This window comes from Kogia breviceps, chromosome 11, assembly GCF_026419965.1.
Source record: "Kogia breviceps isolate mKogBre1 chromosome 11, mKogBre1 haplotype 1, whole genome shotgun sequence".
In the NCBI taxonomy this organism is placed as follows: domain Eukaryota; kingdom Metazoa; phylum Chordata; class Mammalia; order Artiodactyla; family Physeteridae; genus Kogia; species Kogia breviceps.
In genome coordinates, this window is record NC_081320.1 from 40,045,503 (window position 1) to 40,073,451 (window position 27,949).

The following is a 27,949-nucleotide window of genomic DNA, read 5'->3' on the forward strand; positions in this document are numbered from 1 at the left end:
ACCTTTTTAACAAGAAAATATAGTACATATTTTAGGTAACTTCTTTTTAAAAACAAACAGAATACATGCTTATGGTCTTAAAAGTCTGCTCTACAAGAATATAAAATGAGAAAAATAAAAGTCGTCTCCACCCCCCTCCCCGGGTCTTATACTCCAGAGAAGACTAATATTAGCAATTGGTTGTATTTATCCTCTGAAGAAAATATGTATGCCTATTACTTTTTTTTAAACACAAAAAGGATCATACTATAGTTACAGGCACATTTTTTTGTCTAAATAATAATATTATTTTGAATTTTCACATCACTACTTGTTGTGTATGGGTGTTGGGTGAGAGCGTGGAGTATTACTAGCTAACTTTATAGAGTTTTTAATATGTACTTACACTGCTGTCTCCCATCACCTTGGTCTATTCCATACCAATGCTCTAGCACAGTTTTCACCATATCACCTTACTGTGATTGATTTTGGAAGAGCATGAGCAATCAGAACCTCTATACAGGTCATTCCTCGTTTTTTTGGTTTCACCACATGGCTTGTGGGCTTTTACTTCCCCGATGAGGGATGGAGCCCAGGCCCCCTGCAGTGAGAGCATAAAGTCCTAACCACTGGACCGCCAGGGAATTCCCTCCCATTCTTAAAATACCCAAGGACTTAAGGCTACTAAAAGTATCTCTGTTGGCTTTGGTGGGTTGCCCAGAAATTTAACCACCATAATACTTGTTTCGACGGTGAAATGATTTCATCTTATAAATAAAAACTTGAAGCAATATATTTATAAGTTAATGGCTGATAATTCTAGAAACAGAAATTTCTTTGCCTGAGAGTAGTGTTACAATATAATCCTTTTGGGAAAAACTCTCTCTTAGACCTTATTTAAAACATTAATGTGTACAAATAGCTACAAAAAATAAGCTAAGAGGCTGAAGTGGCAGGAAGCAACTGAATTTATGTCCTAAGATGCTAAAAGATAGCTTCTTCCCTTCACTGTCATACTCCTGTAACAGAAGGTTCTATGCAGATACCTATAGCCAGATTAGAAAAAAACATGAAGATATGGGAGGTTGGCAAAAGAGCTTATCAGTTTTACAATTCAGCCATCAACATATTTAAAAGCTTTTAAGGTTTATATGCATAAACAATATATATGCATAAACATATTCAATGAAAAAAATTATTCCATTTCATCTACCAGTAGCATCCTATACATTACCTTTCCTTTTTTGTGGCAAACTTTCACAAGCAGGACTTCCAGGGTAACAGAATTTTGTTCATTTTCTGAATTTTGTGATGGCTTATCTAAATAGAAAATCAATACTTTAAAATCTATTTTACACTTGATCTTAGCCAAAAGGCCGAGAAATGATTAAAATCTATTTTTAAAAAAATAGTATTCATTTTCCTAAGAAGTCTGAGAATTTACAAAAAAGACTTCCTATAGTGAAGTCTTCTCAGAAGTTTACTCATTCCTGTTTCCCAAAATCAGTTTCAAATTTGACAAATACAGTTAAGGCTTCTTAGTAGAAAGCACAAATGAAATAGTTCAGGCGAGGTAACACACAAAATAAACATTAAAAATTTTTTTCCTTCTTCTAAAATCTATCAGAAAAATTATTTAGTTTAAGATACATTTAAATTGAACTGGTTACTATTTTTACATATTTCATTTCATTTTGAATGCTCAGATATTTAAACTTAAAAGGCTCTTTGATTTGATCGAAACTTATAACCAAAGGGATTAAAAAAAGTTTTCAAAAAATATTAAACATAAAACTTACATGCCTAAATGGGATAGCAAAAATTAAGATATTATTTACTACCTAGGGAAATCTCTTGGTTTATAATGTTTAGGAAATTTAATTTTAAAGTAATAGTCTATATTCTCTATATCAATGAACTCTAACAAAGGTTTCTGCAAATTAAGGTTCCAGAATACTTCCCTACAGCTTGTCTTTAATCCCAAAGGCATTAATAGTCCAAAAAACTTTAATATTTAATCATTCATTCATCATTAAGTTCCTAATATATTGAACTACTATGTACACTTCTATATAGTTCTCTATATATTACAGAAAAATCTATAAACATATACAGAAATAAAATAATTTTTGTTCTGAGATTTTGGACAATACTTCTTTCTACTTGAAAACATTCTTCTTACTCAGGGTATATACATAAAATACATTTCAATCAGTCTCTTGAAAGTTGCAGCCAGGATAAAAATAATTTAATATACCAAAAAATAACTGAATATCTAAAATGCAGTAACAAAAATACTCTCTGAACAATACTCACCATGAAAATAGTACCCTAATAATCTTTGTGTATTCATTCTAAGCAGTCTCAAGTAGTAATTGCTAAACAAAAGTCTTCATTTAAAAACAAAAGAAAAAATAATCATATTTTAGGGATTGTGATGTTGCTTTTCTAACCTGATTTCTTAAAAATATTATTTCTTTAAAAAAAACTACAAATATACCTTGAATAGACAAAGGAGGCAATATATCTGCTTCTTTCCAACTTCCACTCATTTCAAAGTTACAATGGGAAATTATTTTCTGGAAATAGAAGTATCAACAGAGTTTACTTTCTCATTTACTTCAGTAATATCAAGAAAATAAAGTTTAAGTGAATTTGTGCAATTTTTGAACTTTTTTGCCATGTAGATGGGAAAGAAGTTTATCCTACCATGTTCCAGTTAATTTCAACTAACTAATTTAAGTAAATTCAATTACTATTAATTAAATAATATTAATTAGTAAATATTATTCAATTAATATCCATCAATGATTTCAGTGATGAATAATTTATATGTTTTATAGAAGTCCCTGAGAACAAAGGGCAAACAAACCTATAAAATTCAAATTATAAGCTTCTAAAGTATTAGAGTTCATGTACTTTTTAAGTATCACAGAAGACAAAGTATGATGAGTGATTAGAAATATGATTTCTACAAGATGATTATAAATGATTTAGGAGGAAAAAAACATGAAAATGCTACTGAGGTTACTTAAATAGACCAGATGTAAGGCAAAACTATAAGTAAAGTTACATTAGCTGCTAATACAGATATGACCAGACTTCAAATTTCTTACATTAAAAACCTGACTAGTTATCAAACTGTTCTAATATAACCATTCTGCTTATTATTAAACTTTGTTTCTTACTAAACAATACCAAGGATGACCAACTTGACCTGTTTCTTATAAAGGTTTTATTCCATTACCTGATTATTAAAGGATACACACACAAATTTAAGATGGACAAGCCTAGAGGCATTTTATTCATTCTGAAACCAACGGAAACTTTACCCAGTATGCTTTCACCTCTTTTAATGAAGTAACATTTATGACTATATAATTTTCTTTATATAATATCTAACACATTGATATATCCCATTGGTAGCAGTGGTTGTTTCAGTTGTTTTATTATTGTATTAAAAATACTCAAAATGTTTATGCAGAAAGGGCTCTACTCAGGAGACTCTTCACCTATTCCAGGTTCTAAGGCAATTAATTACAATTCTCATCATTAGTCTTTATAATTTAAAGTTTGAAAAACGTTGGAAATAAAAAAATGACAAAAATCTAAGAAATTGAATTTCATTACAAGTCCTTCCCATTATTTTCTACTTACAATCTTTGGAAAGATGATGGCTCTGAGTTGGGTAAGATAATGTTACACAGCATTTTTAAAACTGTGATACTTAGAGCCCTAAAAGGTACGGTTGAGCGGTAAGAGCTGGGATTTCATCTATTTAGATATGAACCAGATGAAGCTAACATTTACCTTCAAGAATGATCCCACACAGCACTGATTATTTTAATAATTTAAAAATCTACTTAAAACTTAAATAGACAGCAAGACAGCAATAAGAAAACAAGGCGATGAACACAACCTTATGTATAAAGTCTACCTACAATTTTTAAAAAACTTTTAAGGCAGAGTTTCTTATTTATTTATTTTTATTGAAGTGTAGTCGATTTACAACGTTGTGCCCACCTCTGCTGCACAGCAAAGTGACTCAGTTACACACATATATATTGACACATTTTTTTTAATGCCAGAGTTTCCTAAAACTTGTTCCTCAGACAACCTACTTCTGAATTACCTTGGTGCTTTATTACAATGCAGACTCCTAAGCTCCACCAAAACCCTGCTAGATCTGAGTCCCTGTAGGGTCCAGGTATATGTATTTCAAACAAACTGTCAAAATGCTTCTACACACACTAAAATTTAAGAACTACTACTTTTAAAGTTTAATGAGTTGCAAGTTACCTCCTCCATATCCCACCATTGACCAAATAAAGCAATAATTGAAACTGTTGGAGAAATCCACTAAAGAGAAATTAAATTATCAACATCAACATCTTTTCCATTAAATATAATTTTCTGAATTTACACGCAATTTTTTTCAGTCACAAAGGTGTTTTGTTGTTAGAATGCCAATATGTTTAAGTACATACCATTTTTGTGGAAGAAACCAGTAAATGTAAGCTGCAGATGAGTTGACAAGCCAAACAGAACAAAAAAATTTTATCACTTTAATATTCTATAATAAAAATAACCTAAACTTTAAAATATAACACTGAAATCAAAGCTACTTCAGCTAATATATAAATATTTGGCTGCCTAATTCTTAACTCTGTTCAAGCCCATGACCCCATGCTCTCCCTGTTAAGTATGACATCCAATACAGTGTGTCTATACACATTAAACACACACACACACACACACACACACACACACACACACACACACACACAAATAAAAACAAAAACACCAAAGAAGCAAGGCAGAAAAAAATAAACCACCAAATAAGAGGCAAGATAATTTACTGTGCTTCAGTGTTCTACCTATAAAATGGGGACAGGTTTCCCTTCCCACCCGTCAAAACGGTAGCTGAATCCAGGCAAAAGTTTTTGAGTATTTTCAAGCTACGAAATTTCAACCTCCTAACAAATGATGCAGAACCATCACTTTCTACTTCAATTAGGGATGAAATATTACAATCACAAATCTGCTATAGATTTGTAATTTACTGTTTCAACTTGTCATTTTCACTTTTAGTTTTAGAAGCAATGAAAAGGAAGCATAAACTATAATGATCCTTTTGTTTTGAAAAATATTTACTACCAGTGGAAAAACTAGTAAGTTGGGATAGAATAAACAAAAACATCAACAGGCTTTTATAGTACCTTTCAACTGGAAAAAGAGCAATCTATCTCGTGATCAGGAACCATTCATAACTTTCCAGAACAGATGTTGGGAAAAGGGAAGCAGTACTTTTACTCAAGAAACTTACTAAAGAATCAAAGTAAATAGCAGTAAAAGGGCAATAAGGATCAATAAAGGGTATGTTTTTGTGTTTTTTTTTAAATGATGGTGACAATCTACGCATCCTTATAATCAGAGGGGAAGAGTTATGTAAAGACTTTGAGGCAAGTGAGTGTTAAGGAACAGGTAATGACTGGAAATGAGGACATGTTATAAAGAGGTTAGCTCTGTAACTTTGCCCAGGACTCTTCTTCTTAGAGAAACAGGAGGTAAGTGAGATATTTCAACAGAAGATGTGAGGATACCTCTATTTTCTTAGTGAGGTAATCCATGAAAGCGTATGCTTAAAAAAACTACAAGGTGGGGGTCCTGAAGGGCATTTCTAGAACAGTACTAAGAAAAGTATGCTAGGATATCAGTAGAGAACAAAATGACTATGGTAGAGTAGAAGTGTAAGGGTCCAAGCAGAGTTAGAAAGCATAAACATAGAAAAGAAAAACTAAGAACAGCAACTATAACTTAAGTATCAAGAAACTAAAATGGGATTCTTGAAAACAGTTAATTCATGTATCTTACTTTCTAACACGTATCAGATACATTTCAAAAACACAGAGGAAGTGGAGAGTTGACTATAAACGGGGCATGAGGGAATCTGTAGGGTTTATCTTAATTGTAGTGGTTGTTACCTGGCTGAATGCATCAGAACTATACACCAAAGAGTGAACTGGACTGCATATCATTTATACCTCAAAAAAAAAGTACATTAAGGGGATCAACTGTAAAGGAGCTCAAAGGACTTTTTCAAGGTAATGAAAATGTTCTATATCTTCACTGTGGTTATGCTTGTGCGAATGCATACATTTGGCAAAACTCAAACTATATACTTAGGGTGAGTGTATTTTATTGAATATTAATTATACCCAAAGTTGATTTTTAAAAAGTATATCTACCATCTATGAAATCTACGTGCCATTTTACTAAAAGATAATTAGCATTTTCCTATCAAAACTGTTCCATAAATGTAACCTAACAATGCAGAATTGGTGAAACTCCAAAACAAAACTGAAAGAGAGAAATATTCTACAGTTTCCTTGCTAGAAGATAATCCATTAGTCCCAACCAGTTTATCCTATTCTTAGTTGCTTCAGTTAAACCTACCTACTAAGGCCAGGTAAATTTTCTTAAAATGATTTTGTATGAATCATTCCTTTCTCCAATTTTCTAATGGGTCCCCAACTGTGAAATCTTTTGTCTAACCGCTGTCTGTAATATGGTTCCCATTCCTTTTTACCTCTAAAGCCATATATAGGAAAGTAGAATAGGATGACAAAATCCAAGTTTGAATTCTGGCTCCAGTTATTAGCTGTGACCTGATATCTATAAAATGAGGAGATAACCTCTCTCAAGATTGTGAGGCTTGGATAAAATACTAAACAATCCATCAAAATACCCTCTCCCTCTTCTACAAAGACCCATCCCCAAACATCCCAGAGCTTAATTTCCTTTACAAGCACCTGTATTTACCACTTTTTTTGTCACAATTTTTCACACACATTCTCTCTTGACATATCAGTGTCCTTAGCACCTAGCAGTGTCTTACAGAAAGGCACTCAACAAATGATTTTCAAAAGGATAATGATGTCCTCCCTAGAGTAATAAGATTTCTAAGGTCAGGGATCAGGACCCATTATACTGTAGTACTTATAGTATTATTTACATTGTTTTTATAGGGAATGCGATTCTAAGTTCCAACTGTGAAATGACAGAAATACCTTGCATTGATCTACCCCAGAAAATATTTTAAATTAGTGTTATTCAAAGCGTGGTCTGCAGACTGAGGTCATCCAGGATACTGTTACCATTCCACAACACGGCAAGAAGTTGAGAATAAGACTTTAACCACTTTCATAAAAATTTAACATTGCCATAACATCCAAGTATGTGATCAGTACATTTACAAAAGTATCCATCTACAAAAGACTGGAAATTAAAAACAAACAAAAAGGTCACCAAAGGATGGTCTGAGACACAGTTTTAATTGCTACATTATAAGTTAAATAAGATGGCAAGCACACACACAAAAAAAGACGGCAAGGACATTCAGCCACCATTACAACATTTCTTTGAGAAAAGGAATTCCAAATTTCAAGTAACCAACTTAAAAAACAAACTTGGGAATGTGATTTGCTATGCACAATTTCCCCTCCTCCTTCCCCTCCTAAAAGTAAACACTCTTGATATGGACCTAGAATAAAATGTAACAATGAGGCCTAGTTGATGGCTGAGTCCAAGGAAAAAGGGCAGTTTTCTTTCCCTTTCTGATTTACCCTCTTCCCTCTCTTGTTGCTACTGTGTCCACATCTTAATAGGTTAAACTGGATCAGAAGAGGGGAATGAGAAGGGAAGAAACAAACAAGGTCAGGCCTCTTTAGTTTTAGGCAGCAAAGGATCTAGCTTAGGTGATCAAGATAAGATATCAGATAAGGATTTGGTTCCTCTTCCTGATGTGTTCCCTATCTGTATCTTAGGAAGCAAGCAATATGGCAACAGGAAACTAGAGGGGGAATGTGAAATTTGGGGATAAGAGTCTAAACACAAGTACCTGACAATTCTAAAGAAGTCTGCAGAATAAGGTTGAGTACATTTAAATTCATAAGGGACTAACATTTTGCGATGAGATTCATGTAGGAAACTCAAATTTTAAGAACAGCCAGATGCCACAGGAGGACCAACATTTTTATGCAGGAAAGAAACCAAGATTAGGGCCTTGAATTTGTACACATTAATCTGATAGTGGCAGGTGTAAGGCTTCATTTCTAGGGTCACGGCTGTATCACCTCAAAATAGCCCAAGTGTGATGATAAGCTATTTGGCATCTACACTGTTACATGTCATGCTGTGATGTATTATAAAGCTGAGGAATTGGTGACTGCATCAAGCCCATTATTCTGGAATGACGTCTTTTTCTCTTAAATGCCAATAAGTTCCATACAGGCAAGGTCTTCATCTGTTTTGCTCATTATTATATCCCCTAGGACTTAGGATAGGGTCTGGGACATGGTACACTGAGGAAATGGGAATCCCAGAAAAAAATCCCAGACTTTGTTACAGTACAAAAAGATGATAAAAGGAAGATTACTAATTCAGAACTTTAGGTTGTAATAACAACAACAAAAAGTGATGAAAGGTACTTTACCTTATCAACCTACTAAAAACATAGGTTTGAAAATATATCTAGTAGATGTTCTAGTTCAGTTACCTTTGGAGGGGATTTCTCCAGCTACTAACAGTAGACCAGGAACAGAAAATGATTAAGTGGAAATGCTTCTAATCTGACCACAGGAAATACTTCTGGAAGCAATTCCAACTTGGAAATCTTTTCATGATACCTTTCAGTCAGTGGAGATGCACTTAGAAGACAAGAGATATGACTAGAGAATTCCAAAACTGGTAGGATTAATAGCCCAAGAGACCCCCTGGGATCCTGCTAGAACAGAAAACTACAGAAAGATCAGAGATTTATACCAATAAACCATGGCACTTGGTCAAAACTCAAAATAAACTCAAAACCCACAATATACTGGCATGCCAGAAACAAGAGACGGAGAAGACAGAATATAAGGCATTACATCAGAAATTCTAAAAAGAAAATAAAGATATTTTAAATATACATAACCACACCAAAAGAGCAAGGAGAAAGATTAGGAAAAACCTGGAGACTAGTGGTCTGGTCACTAGACTATGTGAAAAACCTGGTCAAGTAGTTTGACCACTATGAATTTCTAAAATTTGCTAATTGCTGTGGAGTTTTTAGAAGCCACTGTTCGAGAAAAGAAAAAATCTTCATAGTTGGTGGGTGTTATGGTTGAGTTTTAAGGTTACAAATGCAATTCTGGTCTATTGTCACAAATGGTTACCTTAAAGAAGTGAAAACCATGAAATGTCCCATGTTTCTTTTTTCTATCAGCTCCTTCCCCTAATAAATTTCTGCCATTATCTGAGACAAGTAAGACAAATATAGATCTAGAGTATAAAACACAAAAGAGATCCTGGGACACCAACTTTATTTTGTACAGACAATGCCAGGAATTTGGGTTTGTTTGTAAGTCACTACAACTGTCATAAACAGGTCAGGCATTTGACTGTTCTAAGCTTTGGGCTGTAGTACTACAGTAATTTGGGGTATCTTGATATTCTCCTGGAACTCTGAGAATGAAATACATTGGGTTTGAGAGTGGAGACATTAAAACTGTGGAAGTACTAAAACAACATGAGTTCCAGTGGGAGACATCCAGACAGTAGCTACTGAACAGACCCAGGATCCAATTAAACTGAACAAGATCTCTATGTTTGAGATGGTAAAGAATAAACATACACATGGAAATACCTTTGTGTATGTGATTTAAGATTTTAACATCTACGAATTAACAACAAAGGCTTATTTTGTTCTCTCAGGGAATTTGCCCATAGATTTTACAAGTAAAGTTTTACAATGCTGGCATTATATACTGGTATCTAGAGAACTTCTTACAATCCTATGTGATAAGTTTAGTAGACCTATTGGTCTACTAAACCAATTATGCCTAATTTGAGATGAGAAATACACTGAAGAAATTTAATAATACAGGGCCTTAGGGGTAAACTTAAAATGAAGCAACTTCTCAATTAATTTTAGTGACTCGGGGAGCAACAATGAGACATTCATAAAGATGGCGGCCAGGGGGGCGGTTGAAGCACCTAGTACAGTAACTCAGTACCTCCTGGGCCTAAAGTGCCTCACTGGGTATTAAATAAGCATGGTCAGCTCTAACAGTTAGGTCTGTTTGAAATAAAAAAGATCTTGGGTGTTGAAATGACCAACTCACTGGTCCCAGCTAGATCCTAAAGAGTGAAAAAGTTGCTTTTCAAAATTACAAGCAGGAATTCTATGCAACTCTCTGATGTTTCTGTGAGTTGGTTAACAATACCCCTGTTATAGTACTGGCCTAGCTATTGAACCCATTGGGTCGAAAGAAATATAATTATTGGGTGAGTGATTATTCAGAGAGAACTGACCAGTATAATCTATCTTCCTCACAACACACACTATCAAGGAAGTTCTGTAATATTTATCAAAGCCAGGGTCACAATGAGATAGTAGTAAGGTTTAGCAGTGATGAAGGTAGAACCCTGATGGGGAAGATGAAGAAAAGGGTCAAGTTTTCTTCCTCTTGGTTCATTCTTCCTTCTCACATGAGCCCTGAAAGACCTGGAGGGCAAACTATTAAGGTGTTTAGAAGAAAAGAAGTGAGGATGTCACATTAGGTTCTGACTACAGCTTTATACTTTATAAGTTAAAAAGGCCCTGAGGATCCCAAAAGCTCTGTCCAGGGTAGGTAAACAGCCAACGATCTGGAATAGAAATTCAAGCAAAGAATAGAGAGTGCATGCGCTGGGAATATTCTCAGTCTTTATAAACCTGTATTGTAAGGTATTCCTTGGGCAATAACAGATTAGGTAAAGATTTGGGAATGGACTATCAAAGTCTATTTACAAATCAAGATTGCCTAGATATGGAAATATAAATTACACTTCAGTCCTACAAGACTGCAAGATACTGATACAAAAATTTTAAAATGCAATAAAAAATTCCAGTAAAATAACCTAATTGAAAAGGCAAACTTAAAATAAAAGCAATTGAAAAATGACATCTTATACTAGTCACAAAAATGAGAAAGTATAAATGAAGCATCATTAAGTCAGTGTACATCCTATCTAAACTGGCAAGATATGATTTAAAACTTCAAGAGAAAAAGAAAAATCCATGTGGCAATTTTCCCAATTCCATTTTTTTTAATCCAGTATTTTTAGTTCTACATTCTTCCTAAAAGTAGTCAATGAATAAACAAATACCACCCAAGTCCCTGTTTCTCTTTAGAATAATATTCAACTTTCTTTAGTTTTCATATGAAAGAACAAATAGAAGCATACTGTCGAGGAAGGGAAGCATACTGTGTAGCCTAGGCAGATATTAGGCTAGTCAGAACATTTAGGGATTAGTTCTGGGTAACACATGTGAAAACAGACAATAAGAAGGTTCCATCCAAAGGGCCAGGTTTCTGAAACTATCATGTGATAAACATATTTCAAATATAAACTAAAGTTAAGAATATTTTGCCTGAAAGTTGTAAATAAGAGCAAGGACAAGATGGGGAAAAAAAAGAGAGAGAGCCTCTCTCAGAATTGTAGATGATTACTTAGAAGACATGTGATGTTGTGAAGCAGCTGGCACAGTACCTAGCATATACCATAAAAAATGAGTCTCCATCATTCTTTAGAGGAGATAGTAGGATTAACACTAAATACAGAAGTTACAGAAACTCTGATTCAGAATGCAAGAAATTGGTAGTAGAGAAAAACAATAATGAACAGAACTGCCTTAGAAAACAGTGAGTTCCCAGCATTAGAGATATTCAAGATGAGGCTTAAGAACTGATTCTCTGCCAGGGATGCTACAGAAGTAATCCCTGATCTGTGTATGAGTTTGGACCAAGTGAGATCTAAGGTTCATTCTAACTCCTTACAATATTGAGGTGATCACTAGGAAAATGATCACTGTACTTTTTCCTCTTTCCTCAAGTATGTCACTTCATGTAAACTTTTAGGTTATCTTACCTATGAGATTTTTGCTCTCCTTTCATTTTCTCTACTTTTGATAACATATCATCAACTTTAAATGTTTTCCTGGAAGAGACAGATAAACAAAATAATCACTTCTCAACTGGGAAAAACAAACAGATTATACTTTACTGTCACTATAATAGGCAAGTTGGAGATCTGATTTTATTTATAATAAGATAAATTATGGGATGGTTAGCCGTAACAATGAATACTATCGAGACAGTGTTATGTTGTAATACAGCAAACAAGCCCTCAAGCCCCATCTCAAATGCTAACTTTTCTACGAAACCTTTTGTAATTATTCCCAAACCAGAGTGATTTTTCCCCACCTATATCACCTGGTTTACATTTATTTTGACATTTAGTCTCCTAAACGTGAAACTTGCATAAATATTTTATTTCTACTAGATTATTAGCTCCTGAAGGGCAGAGATTTGTTTTCTTCAAGGAAAGCCACATAGTGCTTGGCATATTGCCTTATACTTGGTAGGTGTTCAAGCATTTGTTGGACTGAGCCAAACAAATGCAAATTATGTATATTTTGAAACACTTGTATTTCCATTAAGTAACCTGACAAATATGGATATTCCATAAAACAAATATGAAGTTAGTAAAACATCCTCAAAGATTAGCAGCAATGGCTAAAGTTAAGTATGTCATTTTAAAGAGATGGTTGTCACCATCACAAAAAAAATTTGAAGTTTAAAGGACATACCCATCAAATCATAACAAAATTATCAGCTTTTAACTTAACAACTTTAAGAGAAAAAAGTAATTTCCAATAAAATAGAAGCTTATATTAAGAATAACCACACCCTTAGCAAGCAATTTAAGAATGAATGGATTCTAGGGCTTCCCTGGTGGCGCAGTGGTTGAGAGTCCGCCTGCCGATGCAGGAGACACGGGTTCGTGTCCCGGTCTGGGAAGATCCCACATGCCACAGAGCGGCTGGGCCCGTGAGCCATGGCCACTGAGCCTGTGCTTCCGGAGCCTGCGCTCTGCAACAGGAGAGGCCACAACAGTGTGAGGCCCGCATACTGGAAATAAAAAAAAGAATGAATGGATTCTAAAACAAGCCTCATCTTAGTTCTTAAGGTGCTCTACTATATACATTTTCTAGAGGCTGAAAAATTAGACCCATATATGTTAATTGGAAACAAATATTTCTATTTATACTCATATATTTTCTTCAAATATAGAACTTGGAAAGATTCATGTATTCTTATAAAATTTGAATTCAGATATTAGAAATTACTAATATGCTCATTCCTCAAAAACAGCTATTGTACTCAACTACTATAATAAAAATTATCAGTAGAGAAATGTTAATGTAAATATATTGTAGTAAAACACTGATAGGAAGAGCAGAATTGATACGATCTATATTTCAGGTGAATAAATAGCCTCCATTAACAAAAGATCTTTTTTATAAAAAAAGCTTCTCTCTTTACCTTTAGAGTTACTGAAAACCTCAATATTAAAGTTTCCCCCAATAAAGCACAGTAAGGAGTTCTTTAAGGAGGATGGCAGGCAATACATTTTCAATCTCCATAGATAAGAGAGAAGAAAGAAGAAAAATGTAGGATTCTTTTAGGCTAGTTACAAAGAACTTTTCAGTATAAATACTGAAATGTACTACTGAGGAGGGTTGTAAAGTTACTGAAAACTTTTTAGAATAATATGTTTATCTTTGTGTAATGACTAAGAAGAAACCCTGTCTGTAGGAAGAAAAGTTAAGACTGTAGGTCACAAGGTTCACCTCTTCCAACTTTATGCAGCTGTACATAGGAAAACTGAATATTAACAACCATTTGAATAGATCATACAGGTAACCCAGCATTCCTTAGGAAAAACAAAACGAACTGTATAGGCAACTATACAAAAGCAGCCCCACCTCCCAACACCAAGTATTTCTGTTTCTTTAGAAAGGTACTGCTACTGTAGCTCAGATTTAACAAGGGAAATAGTTATCAAAAGGTCATCATAAAGGAGAATATTCTTAAAATTCAAGACATTTTCGGGGGAGGATTCAGAAACAGCTTACATAAAACCTACTAAAATGGATTCAATAAAAGACGCCATTGTCCTCACCAGTATTTCCACTGTGCCAGTGTAGTGTCAGGCTACAGAATCTGAATACCTCTATGAAGTGCAACTAAAGTAAAAGGCAAGTTTAACAAATATATCAGATTAATGTTACACCTGCTTGTACAACTTCAAAAGGAGTGATAAGTGTACTCCAACAATGAATATGATGTTGTTGTGTAACAGTACAAAAGGAGTTCCAAAAACATTCTGAGCAAAGGGATTGTACTAAAAGCAATTCTGTAAAAGCAGTTCCAAAAACATTTGGAACAAAGACCACAATCGCTGGGCTGAATTCATCACCTTCCAAATTCACCAACTTACTTTGAAAAGGACAGCGTTCATTTGAAGATATTAAGTTGTAGTATAATTTGTTAAAAATCAGTCTTATTGTCTTATATATGCCAGGCATACAACAAAAGAATTAAGTGATTCCTAATGCATTTTTACATGGAAGTAAATTAAATGGAATGTATGTTTCTTGGCTGGCAAACTGCTTCAAAACTGTCCCAAAGGAAATTTTTTTACCTAAGGGGTACTAAATTAAGAAAGTTCATTTCTACTGCCATGCTTTTGAAATTGCCTCCACTCATTAGCAGACAACAGAAATGTATCCCACAATGAGGCAGTCAAATAGTCTAATAAACAAACATGATGTATATTTTTAATATACTTATGGATTAAACTCAAATTTATTCTGAAAACACTTTATCATTTTAAAATTAAAATCAGGAAGCATTCTAGATGATAACTGCAGTACTTAAAAAACAATTTTTTTTGGCCACACCTCAGCATGTAGTATCTGAGTTCCCTGACCAGGGATCGAACCTGTGCCCCCTGCAGTGGAAGCACAGAGTCTTAACCACTGGACCACCAGGGAAGCCCTCTACATGGTAACTGATCTTCCATATTAAAAATACTTAAAGAAAAAGTTTACTACTAAATCAAATTCACCTAGATTTATAGAGTAAATCAAGGGTCTGCAAATTATGGACCATTGGTCAAATCCAGCCTGTTGTCTGTTTCTGCACAGCCCATGAGCTAAGAATGGTTTTTACAGATAAAACATTTGCAAGTGATTTGATAACAGAGAATACTAACTCTAAATCCCAATTAAGCTAAATGTTATCCCTCCCACCCTACCCCACAAAAATAAAAGAATCCCACATTTCTCACTAGTAGGCACATATTATAAAACACTGTACTCCCTGGCTCCAGTGGTTAGGACTTGGCGCTCTCACTGCCAGGGCCGAGGTTCAATCCCTGGTCAGGGAACTAAGATCCCGAAAGCCGTGCAGCAACCCCCACCCCCCAAGAAAGAAAAGGAAAAAAAAAGAAAACACTGCACTCAATTATTATGTTTTGAATTTCATCAATTAAAAAAAAATGTTGATATTCGTTTTCTCTTTCTGTGTAAGTACCTACATACTACCTAATATCCTCAATTCCGTTTCCTGGACCACAAAGGCTGAAATATTTACTATCTAGTCCTTTAGAGAAAAATTTTCCTGATTCCTGGCATAGAGGAGACAGGTAAAGAGCTGACATAATTCTGCTGCTTAATTCATCACCTTCTTCCTAGTTATTTAGGCACCTGGCAGGTTTCACCCCTTAAATGCAATGCGCGCTCGCTTGCTCGCTCGCGCGCGCTCTCTCTCTCTCTCTCTCTCTCTCTCTCTCTCTCTCTCTCTCTCGATTCAGAAAGATTACCAGAAGACAAATAGTTTTAACGTTTCAATCCTTCAAAATACATCTAGATATATCTACAAAGCTAAACTATGTCTTGCTGTAAAAAAAGCGGTGCTTATTTAATAACCAGTAGGAGTCTCCAAAGGAGTTTAGTTTCAAAGTTTATTGAAAAGCTTAATGGTTTTACTAAGTCAAAACTATGACAATACCAAATGCTTAGTAGAGGTTCCCTCCTTTAAATGTAAAGTTGTTCACTTGATATGCTCAGTAAATAGTCATGGGTGCAGAACAAGAAACTACCATTCTATAATTATATACGGTTAAATGTTACATAGCAAAAACAAGCTCTCTGACACCTTCAGATTCCACTTTAAGACTAGGTGATTAAGATTAAGAAGTTTTTAAAGACATTCCTCCTACTGACTTCAAAAGTATTTCCCTTTTAATAAGACAACCACCAAAGACATAAAATGAGACTTTCTGAACCTATCCTCATAGAAGTGAATTCTTTATTGTTAGAACATATAAGAAATATTCAGACATTAACTGCTAAATTTATGTATCAAAGATAGTTCCCATGAGCCCTTTAGTAAATACTTAAATCCTCAACTTCTACCAAACTTGAAAATAACTATTAGCACAGAGTAAAAAACATTAGTCAGTAAAATCACTTCATTTACTCCATTACCAAATCACTTGTTAGGAAAAAACTGGCAATCAACTGGGATTTACAGAAATGATACTATTAAAAATCACTTTGCAACCAATTCACTCTTTCACCTCGGTTTTCATATTTAATCTTTCATTAGAAATCATACTTTAAAACAAAATTTTAACATGGTTTGAACAACTTGAAATAAGATTCATAAAATGTACCTTTTGATGTTTGTTCTGGAGTTTCGATGAGACATGTAAGTAAGAGTTCTATGCAAAAATACTGGCTATAAAAATAGTTAAAATATTAAAATTAAATAGGTGAAATTCTAGGAAAAAAATAATATCAGTAAATTTTGTTGATTACTTACCGTGCTATAAGATTTCACGTTCGAAGAAACCTATAGATCTGCGTTGGTTCTAGGTAACAGAAACAAAATCCAAAGTTATCTAAATTTACTTATTACTTAAATTGTTAAGAAAATACCAACCCAGACCATGTTATATAAACCAATATATAAACCCATAACCTATTATGGAAACTATGTAGTGAACATTTACATCAAGAAAATAAGTAAGCACGATTAGATCAAAAGACATTCAATCTACAGCATACATTCACAAAATGCATCTACATTTACTTTAAGTTTCTCTACAATCTAGTTCTTAAACCTTGCATTTCTAAGGTAGCTATTTTTAAACTAGCTGTATGAAGAACTGAAAAGTAGTTATATTCATTTAATTTATTTAATTAAAACTATTTATAACCCATCTCCTTCTAAAAAGTAGCTAAAGTGAACGAGTTGGATTCAGTAAAGGAACTCTTTATTGAAGCCAAATAAGAAAATAAAATGTTCACTTTTTAACTGGTCTTTTCAAAAGTCTGTACAGTAGTAAGCCGAAATGGAATAAAACCGTTACCTGGATAGATGTCCTAATACAGATATAATCAAAGTGAAATCCAAGACATAAATTAGCTAAAATTTTCAATGAATATTGCTAGTTATAGTTCAGGTTTCTATTTTGCTCAGTGTAAATATTACCTCAGTATGTAAATACTGCCTCAACACATATTTTTAAAGTACCAGATTCCCACAGTGTTTTTAATGCTGTTTAGTTAAAATCTGTTATAAAGGACTTAGGTTACAGATAGAAAATATTTTATATACAAGTACCATAATAGCAGTTACATTAATGACCTGTTAGTATTATGTTTCTTTAAATAAAGCGGTATAAAAATGACCTAATATAACTATATTAGTAAATACATCAAAGCATATAAACTTCTCAGAAACTAAGATCAATATTAGAGAACAATCAAGTTGTTTTGTGACCATATCTAACTCTTAATGACAGTTCATCTCTCTGAAGTACACTCATCAAAAAAGCAAAACAGCTAAAGCTTTCTTGCAGGATTTGTCTTCTCACTACATTTGGAAAGAATTTTTTAAATTTCCACTTAATCTTCAGTTAGTTTAGTTTTAGTTTCAAATAAACTAAAAGGAGATGAGATGTTTTAGAAAGGCTGCAAACATGTATGTTTACTGTCATCACTGTGCTTTAGTTCTCCACCATATTTCCAACTGAAAGCCTCTCCAGATTTCTGAAAGTATATTGAGCAAACGCTAGAATAATGTGAATCTTTCTCAAGCAGGTTCCATACGAATTTCAATAAAAACCGAAATTCCTTGTATTAAAATCCAATTAGAATTTCATGAAGCACTAATGAGAGAGAATGAAAGAAGGGTATTAAACAACGTAATACATCTTTCCAAGAACAGCTGATACCAAGCCCTTAACATATGCCACAAAAAAAAATTGTAAATAAAGACACTGAGTGGTAGAGCTGAGTTTTTTCAAGTCTCTCTAAGATATCTAGCTATTAAAGGTCATCCAAATTACAACATCCATACAAAAGCAAAGAGGAAAACCATCAGGATGTAATATTCATTCAAGAACAGTTCAGATTACTCACAGTCATGACATTTCTTATATATTTTATTGCTTCTTTCCAGACACCTTGCCCCCTTCCCAAATTAAGTCGTAGCTCTGCCCTCGAAACAGACCTTAAAAACAGAAAGTGACATCAGAAAATGTCCCGAAATGAAGACAACTACAAACGGACAGAATTCCGAGATCGTCTAGAGAGAAATAAGATGCTTAAACACTGCCTGTCTCAGTTTACGTACCCATGAAACTGGTGGAAAGATGTGAAAGGTGTAGAGCATCAAACGGTGCCATGTTAATGCACCAAGTTAGTGCGAAGGCATTTCAGACTAATGACAATTTGGTCGATTTTACTGCACTCCTCTCTTCACAGGCTTAATTTTGCTCCTCTAAACCTACAACCGACAGCCTTGTACTTCTAGAGTATGGAAGGCATGAAAGAAAGCAAGAACTAGTCCTGGGATCTGACGGTAGATCCAACTGTACAGTCCAACTGTGACCTCCCCACCTAAAAAGCAGCCTGCTCTCAACGCGGGGCACCATGCCTCAGCTCGCGTGTAAATCTTCGGGGAGGCACGAACCTCACCTGGACCCCCTAATCCACCTCCCTCAAAGGCCCTAGACTTCGGGCCCCCTCGAGCCACAACCCCGGAAGGCGGAATGGCCCCCTCTATTTCGCCCTCCACTCCCGAATCAAACCGACTCCCGGTGAGGAAGGGGGTCCCAGCACGAGTGTCCCGGCCCCCTAACGCTGCAAGAGTGGGGATTCCTGCCCTCAAAGCCTTCATCACACTCACTCTCAAAGGCCTGGAGAAAAAGCTCGTGGTCAGCCTGGACGTGCTCCATTTTCGGCTTCTTCACCGGTAACACCGCGGCCCCCGCCGCTGCCGCCACGGAGGAAGAGGAGGAGGCCAGGTAACTACCGCCGCCTCCACAGCCCCCACCACTGGATTTGCCGCCTGACGCCGCCGCCACTGAACCCCCGAAGCCGCCTCCCCCGGACGCCGCGCAGGGCCCCGAGCCGCCCCCTCCCCCACCGCCGTGCTCCTGAGGCGCCCTCGCGGTTCCTGCCTCCTCCCCCACGCCAGCTACCCGCCGGGCGGCCCCAGAGAGTAAGCGCCGGCAATACCAACCGCTCGCCCCAGAAGGCTCCGGCGGACCGAGGGGGGAAGGACGAGAGAGGCGAGGGGAGGGGAGGGGAAGGGAAGGGAGGAGGAGAAGAGGGAAAGGAGGGAGGGGAAAAAAAGTGTCTCCTCCTGAGAGCCCCGCTCCGCTCGGGAGACCGCTCACTTCCCCCGCCCGGCGCTCTGACGCCCAGCCTGTTGGCCCGCGCATTCCCCCGTCAGTCACGCGGAGGCGCTTCTCGCGCAGGCGCAGCTTGGTTGGCCCGTGCGCGCTGCTGACCCCGGGCCCTGCCGCCTCTTTGAACTGAATTCGCGGGAAAATTAGGGGTCGGAGCGGCCTTCCTGCTGGCCCCGGTGCATTGTGGGGTGAGAGGGACCCAGCGAGCGGCTTAGGGAGCCGTTTCTCGCCTTCTGAGCGTCGTCAGTCGCCACCCCCGGAGGATACAGGACCCCTGAGGAGAGGCAGGCCTCTGAGGAACGGCGGGGCGGGTGCTGGGGGGTCGAGGGGCTCATTAAATGAACTGAGATCCATGCCGGATCATCGAGTCTCTAACTTCACAGGAAGGGGCCTGCCTGGGGTTGGTCGGGTCGCTTCTGGTCTGAGGGGCTCGCAGGGCGAGGATCTCTTCCCCTGTCCCCTCGCCACCACGTGACTCAAGCCACCCTTGGCCGAATCCCACCCATCGAGCCCTGGAGAGGACTGGGGGCAGCCAAGGGGTTGCGGCTGCTGCTCTCGGACACCGCTGGGCTCCACCAAAGGGAGCGATTTCTAGGGAGCAGGAATGTCCTATCAAATGAGGAAAAGGATTTTCTGTAGGTGCGGTGAGGCACCAGGATCGTTACTGAGAGCGGTCGTGGCTTCTCAACGTGTTGGAAGCAACACTTAGATTTTTGATTCCCGGACACCACAGGAGTGGCCAGAGGGACAAACTGGATGATTTCTTAGAAGTACCTACACCCATCTTTGAGAACCTGCTCATTTTGCGCTCCAAAACTGGAGAGGGGATCCGGTGTTCAGCCGGTCTCGCTTAAAAAGAGAGATGCATAGGCCCGGACGGGTTTGGAGTTGAGCTAATACTCGTCAAGATTTGAATTTCAAGTCGGACAAGATGATCTCTAAGGATGTTCTTCCAAGTCAAATCCTGTAATCTTGTGTTACATTAAAATGAAACATTATCTTCAAAAATTCTAATCTGTAAACACAGAGCCGTTTCATACTTTCAATAATATTTTTAAATGCCTGCTTTGAGCCCTTTAGAATTCACTTCAAAACGCTGTTTACAAAGCAAGTACCTTTGGAATGGTTATTTAAATAACCAAAGTGCTGATTTTACAATGCATTTGCTACATAAGAAAGTGAGCTCTACAAATGATGCCTGTAGTATAAAATTTGGCATTTCAGGAACACATCTGAAATTATGTATACCTGTTGCTGATTTTTAAGTACAGTCTATATTTTTAGTCAGACAAAAAGTTCAGAATGCTCTCTTTGTTATGCTGTTCTGTACTCAGTATTTTAAAAAATGTTCGCCCCTACCAAGAAAAAAAAAAGGTTTTGTTTTGTTCTTTAGATTTCTCAAATAAGCCTTCTCTGATTAGTGCCACCCCTAGAGGCTTGTGGGGTTTTAGATCTTGCTAAACTGCTCATCTTTAGCTTTACAGGGTTAGAAAATGAAGTTTCATCAATTCAGTCAGGGTCTGGAGAACTAAAGCACACTAAGCAAATCGCAAGATATCAAATTATAAACCAGAATGCTCATTTATGAATTAACAGTAAATGTAACTGGCAGAATTACCAGTCTTTGTCATTTATACAGGGTTCTTTGGGATGACGGGAGGGTGGAGATACAGGTACAGTCAAAGAAAAAGACCGAGTCACAGGTTATAAATCTTTGATGAACAGAAAAATGCGGCCAAAGGAGTTGGGATGTTCTTAAAGGGTATTTCCTTTAGGAATGCCATGGTAGCGTTCTAGGCTTCAGCATGGACATGGTTTTAACGTACAGTCGCTTACCAGTACTGGTCATGAGAATCAAAGCCATCCATTCTATGGGAGGGGCATAGTAACAAATTCTCCCTTTTTGTAGTCTGCTTTGTAGAACACTAAAAAAAATCCTTATACCCTCGGACAGGTTAGAATTAATTGAGGGGTTTTCTTGGTTACATTACAGTACTCTTAATCAGACTCTGTCCTATAGGTAAAATGTCTGTATATCACCTCAGTATTGGTCACTTCTGTGGCCAGCTTATTTATTTTGTGTTGTTATTTTTAAGGTTGGTGTGGCAACAGTTTTTGAGACTTTCGATGCCAATTCACTGTCAAAGACAGGTGTATGTTTAGTCCCCTAACTCACACTGAATTTGAATTGCTTTCCAGGGTTTCCTTTGTTTCTGCCTTCATGCATATTTGGAATTGGTAAACTCCTAAAAGGCAAAGGCCCCTGTTCATTTCTTTTATATTTCCTAGCACAGGACTAGATATACATGCAAGGAAAGAAGAAGAGCAATCATTTTGACCTTTATAGTTGTGAGTATGCTTTTATGTATATTACGTCACTTTGTCATAATGATCCTATGAAATTGGTACTAGTTTCATTTTACAGAAGAGAAAATAGTCTCAGAGACGTTAAGTGATTTGCTCATTTAGTGGCAGAGCTGTGAGTTGGACCCAGGTTTTTTTTTGTTTTTTTGTTTTTTTGTTTTTTTTTTTTTGGCTGCACCCTGCAGCAAAGGGGATCTTAGTTCCCTGCCCCTTGCATTGGGAGCACGGAGTCTTAACCACTTCCCTGGACCACCAGGGAAGTCCCTGGACCCAGGTTTTTAAAATTCAATTTCTATGCACTTTTGCAATCAGCATAAAGTTACCCTTAGTATCTCAAGTTGATGGTTTTTAAGTATGTTTTAAAAACTGAAGACCACTTAGCTTCTCTTACCCAAAAAAATCATTTTATACTCCTTCCTATTGTGCCCTTTTTCATCAGTGTCCCCACTTGGCCTTACAGAGACTTCTGTGCTGGGATTTTTAACCTTTCTTGTTCCATGGACCCCTTTGGCAGTCTGATGGAGCCTATGAAAACTTCTTTTGTAAATGCACAAATATAAAATGTATTGGATTATAAGGGAAACCAACAAAGTTGTGATGTGTTAATATAGGTGCTTCTTTTTAAATTTACTAAATAAGATCTAGCAGCAGGTCAGTCTTATGACTATCATAATTTCAAAGCAGTGATGAGGGCAAATAATATTTTGAGATACCTGCAAGAAGTGTAATGTGATATGAAAATATCTGTAACTTCTCTTGGAAACAAAGCCACAGGCATTGCTAACACTACTGTGATTTGTCACCTATATTAGTAGTTGAAGGAAATGCTAAATTTCAGTTAGAGGTTAATGTACATAAAGAGGTAATTTATTTTCTCCTCTAAATTCGGGGACTCCCTGAATTTGATACAGATTTACAACTTGGCGTCACAGCATCAAGTCTTTTTCTTTCTACTTGGCTGTAAGCTCTTGGGGGCAGAGATGATGGGTGATTTGTTTTAGCAACTGAGGTGTCTGTCACTGTGCCTGGCATAGAAGAGGGGCTCATCCAATGAGTTTTGATAAATAGGAATGGACACCAGTGCATAAATATAAATACTGATAATAATAATTAAGTACTTACTATGTGCCAGGCAGTATTTTAAGCTTTTAACAATTCCAACTCATTCAGACCTCCCACCAACCCTCTGATGTTGGTAACTATTATTTTTCCCATTTTATAGTTGAAGAAACAAAGGCAAGTCTTGTTAAGTAACTTGCACAAGACAATTAATGGAGCTGGTATTCTAACCCAAACAATCTGCTTCCAGAGCTCTCACTCTTGACCATCATGCCATGAAACTGGAGAGCTTTAGAGATATAAAATATTGCACGTGTCATTTCTAGGTCAAGAAAAATTAGTAAATATTGCCTCTGATGCACTGGAATGAATGATCCTCAGTATTGAATGCATTTGCTGAAAAATAACCTAGGTATCAGTTTTCCTTTTTACTTGTATAGTGTCTTTCTGTCCTCCATCCACTCCCATCACCTTAAGATTAAGCACTGAATCTAAGCCAACAAAAGCTATATCAGAAAAAAAATATATATGTTTAAGTCTTGCTTTGAGTGAACTGAAGTTATATTTGCTGATAAATTCTTGGAGAGATATAATCAAATTTGATTTTTAAGAAGGAATGGCCTCCAAAGTAAAAATACTAATAACCTCCTAATACAAGTTAGTGTGAAAGAACAATTTTAACAGTTCTATTTGAAGTTTAAAATCAAAAGCTTGCACATTTTTGTTTCCTTTGTCTAGAAAAGAAAACTATAAGAACCATGGAACGTTCACTGTGTATTATGGGGTTTTCATAATAAACCCCTGATTTGTGTGTGTGTGTGTGTGTTTATCTAGTTTTAACTAGATATAATAAGGGTGCTAGTAAGGCATAGTTAGAACCCCTGAGACAAAAAGAAACTTGACACTAATAACTTGAGGGAGGAAAAACCACCTGAGACAAATTGGAAATATCTAAACCTGAATTTTGGGAGGCCTACATCTGGAGATAGCTACTATGCCCATTTTTAAAACTATAGGACAGGTGGTTTTATCTTTAATTTTAAACAAAAGCAGGAGTGAATTGATATTTATTGAGCATTCTATCCATACAACAATCATAAACAGTTATGTTATTTACTATTGTTAGCCTCTTACACATGAGTAACTGAATCTCAGTAACTCTCTCCCCATCTCACAGCTTTTAAGTGGGTGAGCTGAGATTTGAACCCAGTTACAGGGAACTCAAAACCCCATGTGTTTTCCAGTATAACAAAGGTATCTAGGAAGCATTTTGGAAGCCCCAGAGTTTCAAAAATCTACCTCAAGGGAAACAGTGTGGACTCTGCTTCCCCTTTTGTTCATCTTCAATCAGATCTGTTCTGCTTTTATGTGTGTATAATTTGTTTGAAGATAATGGATCTACTTGCTGAAAAAATATTTTTTGAAAACCACCGCATTACACTCAGCTACCTTCCCAAGCCTGATAATGAGAAACAATGAGCTAAAATGACACTAATAATGCATTCTGGGCTATACTCACCTCAAAATTTGACACCATTAAAAACAAGAGTATGCTAAGAGTAATGAAGGTTACTTTAATAGTAATGAAATATAGATGAAAAAAATCTGTGTATATCTCACGCATGCCCTGCCCAGAAAAAAAAATTCAGTCTTGCTGTTGTTACCCCTTATCTTTGTGTGAACTGATTGTTTCCAAACTAAATGTTTCCTTCATTTTCTGAGGAAAAAAAGAGCATTACTATGTCACCATTCTTCATAAATAATATCAACAAAACTAGGTATTATACCACTTCCATAATAATGGTATAGTCTGGATTTCCATTTAAAGTTTATAAGTTCACCTTCATTTTACAATTGCTGATTACTACTTTTAATCAGAACAAATTAAGAGATACAGGTCTTTAGTTTTAGCTAGTTGTCATTTTACAAATATTGTTCTTCTTTCCATGATATGGTTTTTGCTTGTAGGATACATTTAGCAATTACTGTTTATAACTTAATTTATTAGATGAAAACAAATTTTATAGCTAGAGGAAACTTAGATAGTATCTAGCTTAAGCCTCTTTTTATACACCTGAGGAAACTGAGTTCCACAGTTTAATTTGCCAAGATCACACAGGAGGTTTAAGTATATGCCGAGAGAGAATCTATAGGGCTAAATATTTGTGGAAAAGCTGCCTCTTAGCTTATACATTCAGTATTCTTTAGGATGTTTGGTATGTACTTCATTAAAAAAAAGTCCTCATCCACCTTACTCGACTCAGAATTTTATTTCTGCTTGCACACTATTCAGTGGAACTAGACCCTGGGAAAACATTGCTGTTATTCCTGGTTGAACTACTTTTTTTCTTCATACTCAAGGCTTCCTACAATAACTTATTCACGTGACTAATTTGCGAAAGTTGCCACCCTCATGGTTGAGCTGAATAAGAGAGGTGTCCTGAAGAGACCGCAGAGTGCTTTAGCAGCTGTTTTTGATAGAACAGCACAGACCTTACCTGTTGCCACTGGGATAGTTAGTACTCCACGTGCCTGGAAAAAATTCATTGAGGTCATAAAAGCATTTGACAATAGATTTCAGAATTCTGTAACCATTTTCTATCACAGAGGCATTGTAAGTGACGAGAGAGAGAGCGATTGGGGGAGTGTGACTTCAACTTGATATCAAGATAAATTGTTTCTGTACTTTTAGTGTATCAGGATCAAAATTGACACGCAGAGGCGAATTTTAATTTGGTTGAGCTGTCTTCAGAGCGTACTCTTCGAGGAGAATTTTCTTACTAGGAGAGAAATGCTTCTGGCTCTATTTCTATTTTTAAAATCTATTTTTTTCCTCAAGTTCCACTTTGCAACAAACTTAGGAGAAAGAACATTATACTATCAATCAAGACTTGACTTGGTCATTATTTCACAGTGTGAGTTTGAGAAAGTTATTTACGTTCTCTGGTCTTTCTTTTCTCAAATATAAAATTAAGGATTGATTTAGACCAGTGATTTTTGTCCATAACAGAATCCCTGGAAGTTGAAGGTAGATCATGTGTAATGTGGAAAATCATGTTCAACATTATAATTTTATTTTTGGAAAGCAAAAACAAAGCTATCTGCAGTTTTTACCCTATAATCAGTGAAAATAAAGTTCTGTATCAGTGGGTACATGAAGAGATAGACAGTTTTCCAGATATCAGTGTTCTTAAGGCACATCTCCCTATAAAGATAGACATGGGTTACAGGGGTAGGGGAATAGGAAGTTTTCAAAAATCAAATTAGATATCGAGGGAAAAAAATCAAGAAACACTGATATAGGTTATTGTTAAAGTTATCCCCGTTCTTTAATTCTAAGAAAATCACAGAAATCACCTTCTAGTGTGCTATAACAAAGTTAAATTCATCCTAATGTTCCTTTTCTGTAAAAATCATAAAACTTGGGTTCTACTTTTGGTTCCTGAATGATCAATAAACAAAAGGCAAATAGTGTTATCTTTTCTCCAATGGAGCAAAAAAGGGTTAACAAATTCAGCTCAAAACATGTCAAATGGTGCAGAATAGTGCCGGGTAAGAAGGTGAATTGCACAATAACCCATCTTCTATTAATTCTGTGTTACACTATGGTAAGAAGAAAAAAAAGCCCTGTATAAATTGCTTTTGGGAATTTGTTCAGTCTTTTTTTTAATTACCTTTACTTCTTTTTATTTTTTAATTAATTAATTAATTAATTTTTTGGCCGTGTTAGGTCTTTGTTGCTGCGCACAAGCTCTCTCTAGTTGTGGCGAGTGGGGGCTACTCTTTGTTGTGGTGCTCAGGCTTCTCATTGCAGTGGCTTCTCTTGTTGCAGAGCATGGGCTCCAGGTGCACAGGCTTCAGTAGTTGCAGCACGCAGGCCTCAGTAGTTGCAGGACATGAGCTCGGTAGTTGCGGCACGTGGGCTCTAGGGCACGTGGGCTTAGTTGCCCCATGATGGCGTGTGCGATCTTCCCGGACCAGGGATGGAACACATGTCTCCTGCATTGGCAGGCAAATTCTTAACCACTGTGCCACCAGGGAAGTCCCCAGTCTTTTTTTCAGGGCCCCAAATGGTCAATTATTTTTAATGTTCCATGGATGTTTCAATAATATGGATATTTTCTGTTGTGTCCAAAGTTAATCATCTAGGGAATTCCCTGGCTGTCCAGTGGTTAGGACTCAACGCTTTCACTGCAGGGGCCTGGGTTCAATCCCTGGTCGGGGAACTAAGATCCACGCAAGCCACTCGCGGCAAAAAAAAAAAAAAAAAAAAAAGAAAAGAAAGAAAGAAAAAGAAAAGAAAACACATACACAAATAAAGTCAATCATCTATATCTGTCTACCTATCAATCCACCTGTCATCATCCAAGATACCACATTACTTTTGTTCCTCACGTTCCTTAGTCTCCTCTGGTCTGTGGCCTGTGACAGCTCTCAGACTTTCCTTGTTTTTGATGACCTTGACAGTTTTAAAGAGTACTGGTATTTTGTATAATATTCCTCAGTTTGGATTTGTCTGATGTTTTTCTAATAGAGTGGGGTTATGGGTCTTGGGGAGGAAGATCCCAGAGACGAATTGCCATTTTCATCACTTCATATCCAGGGTACCTGCTATCAACATGATTGTCATTGATGATGTTAACCTTAGCCACCAGAACAACTAAGTATTTCACAGTCTTCTCCACTCTACTCTTTGAAAGCAAGTCCCCACGTGAAGCCCACACTCAGGTGTGGTGATAGAGGTTGTGGTGGTGAATTAAGCTCCACTTCCTTGATGGGGGAGTAGCTTTGTAAGTTATTTACAATTCCTCTGTATAGAAGACTTTTCTCCCTCGTTTCTGTATTTATGCAATCATTTATTTATGGATATTTACTTGGATACTTTGGGCTATATTCAGTACTACACCATTTA

General features: G+C 36.5%; 1 pseudogene; it reads right to left on the reverse strand.

The window, feature by feature from the left end:
* Nucleotides 1–19,968, reverse strand: part of LOC131765170 (polycomb protein SUZ12-like) — a 33,737-nt pseudogene extending 13,769 nt beyond the window's left edge.
* Between the last annotated feature and the right edge of the window lie 7,981 nt (nucleotides 19,969–27,949).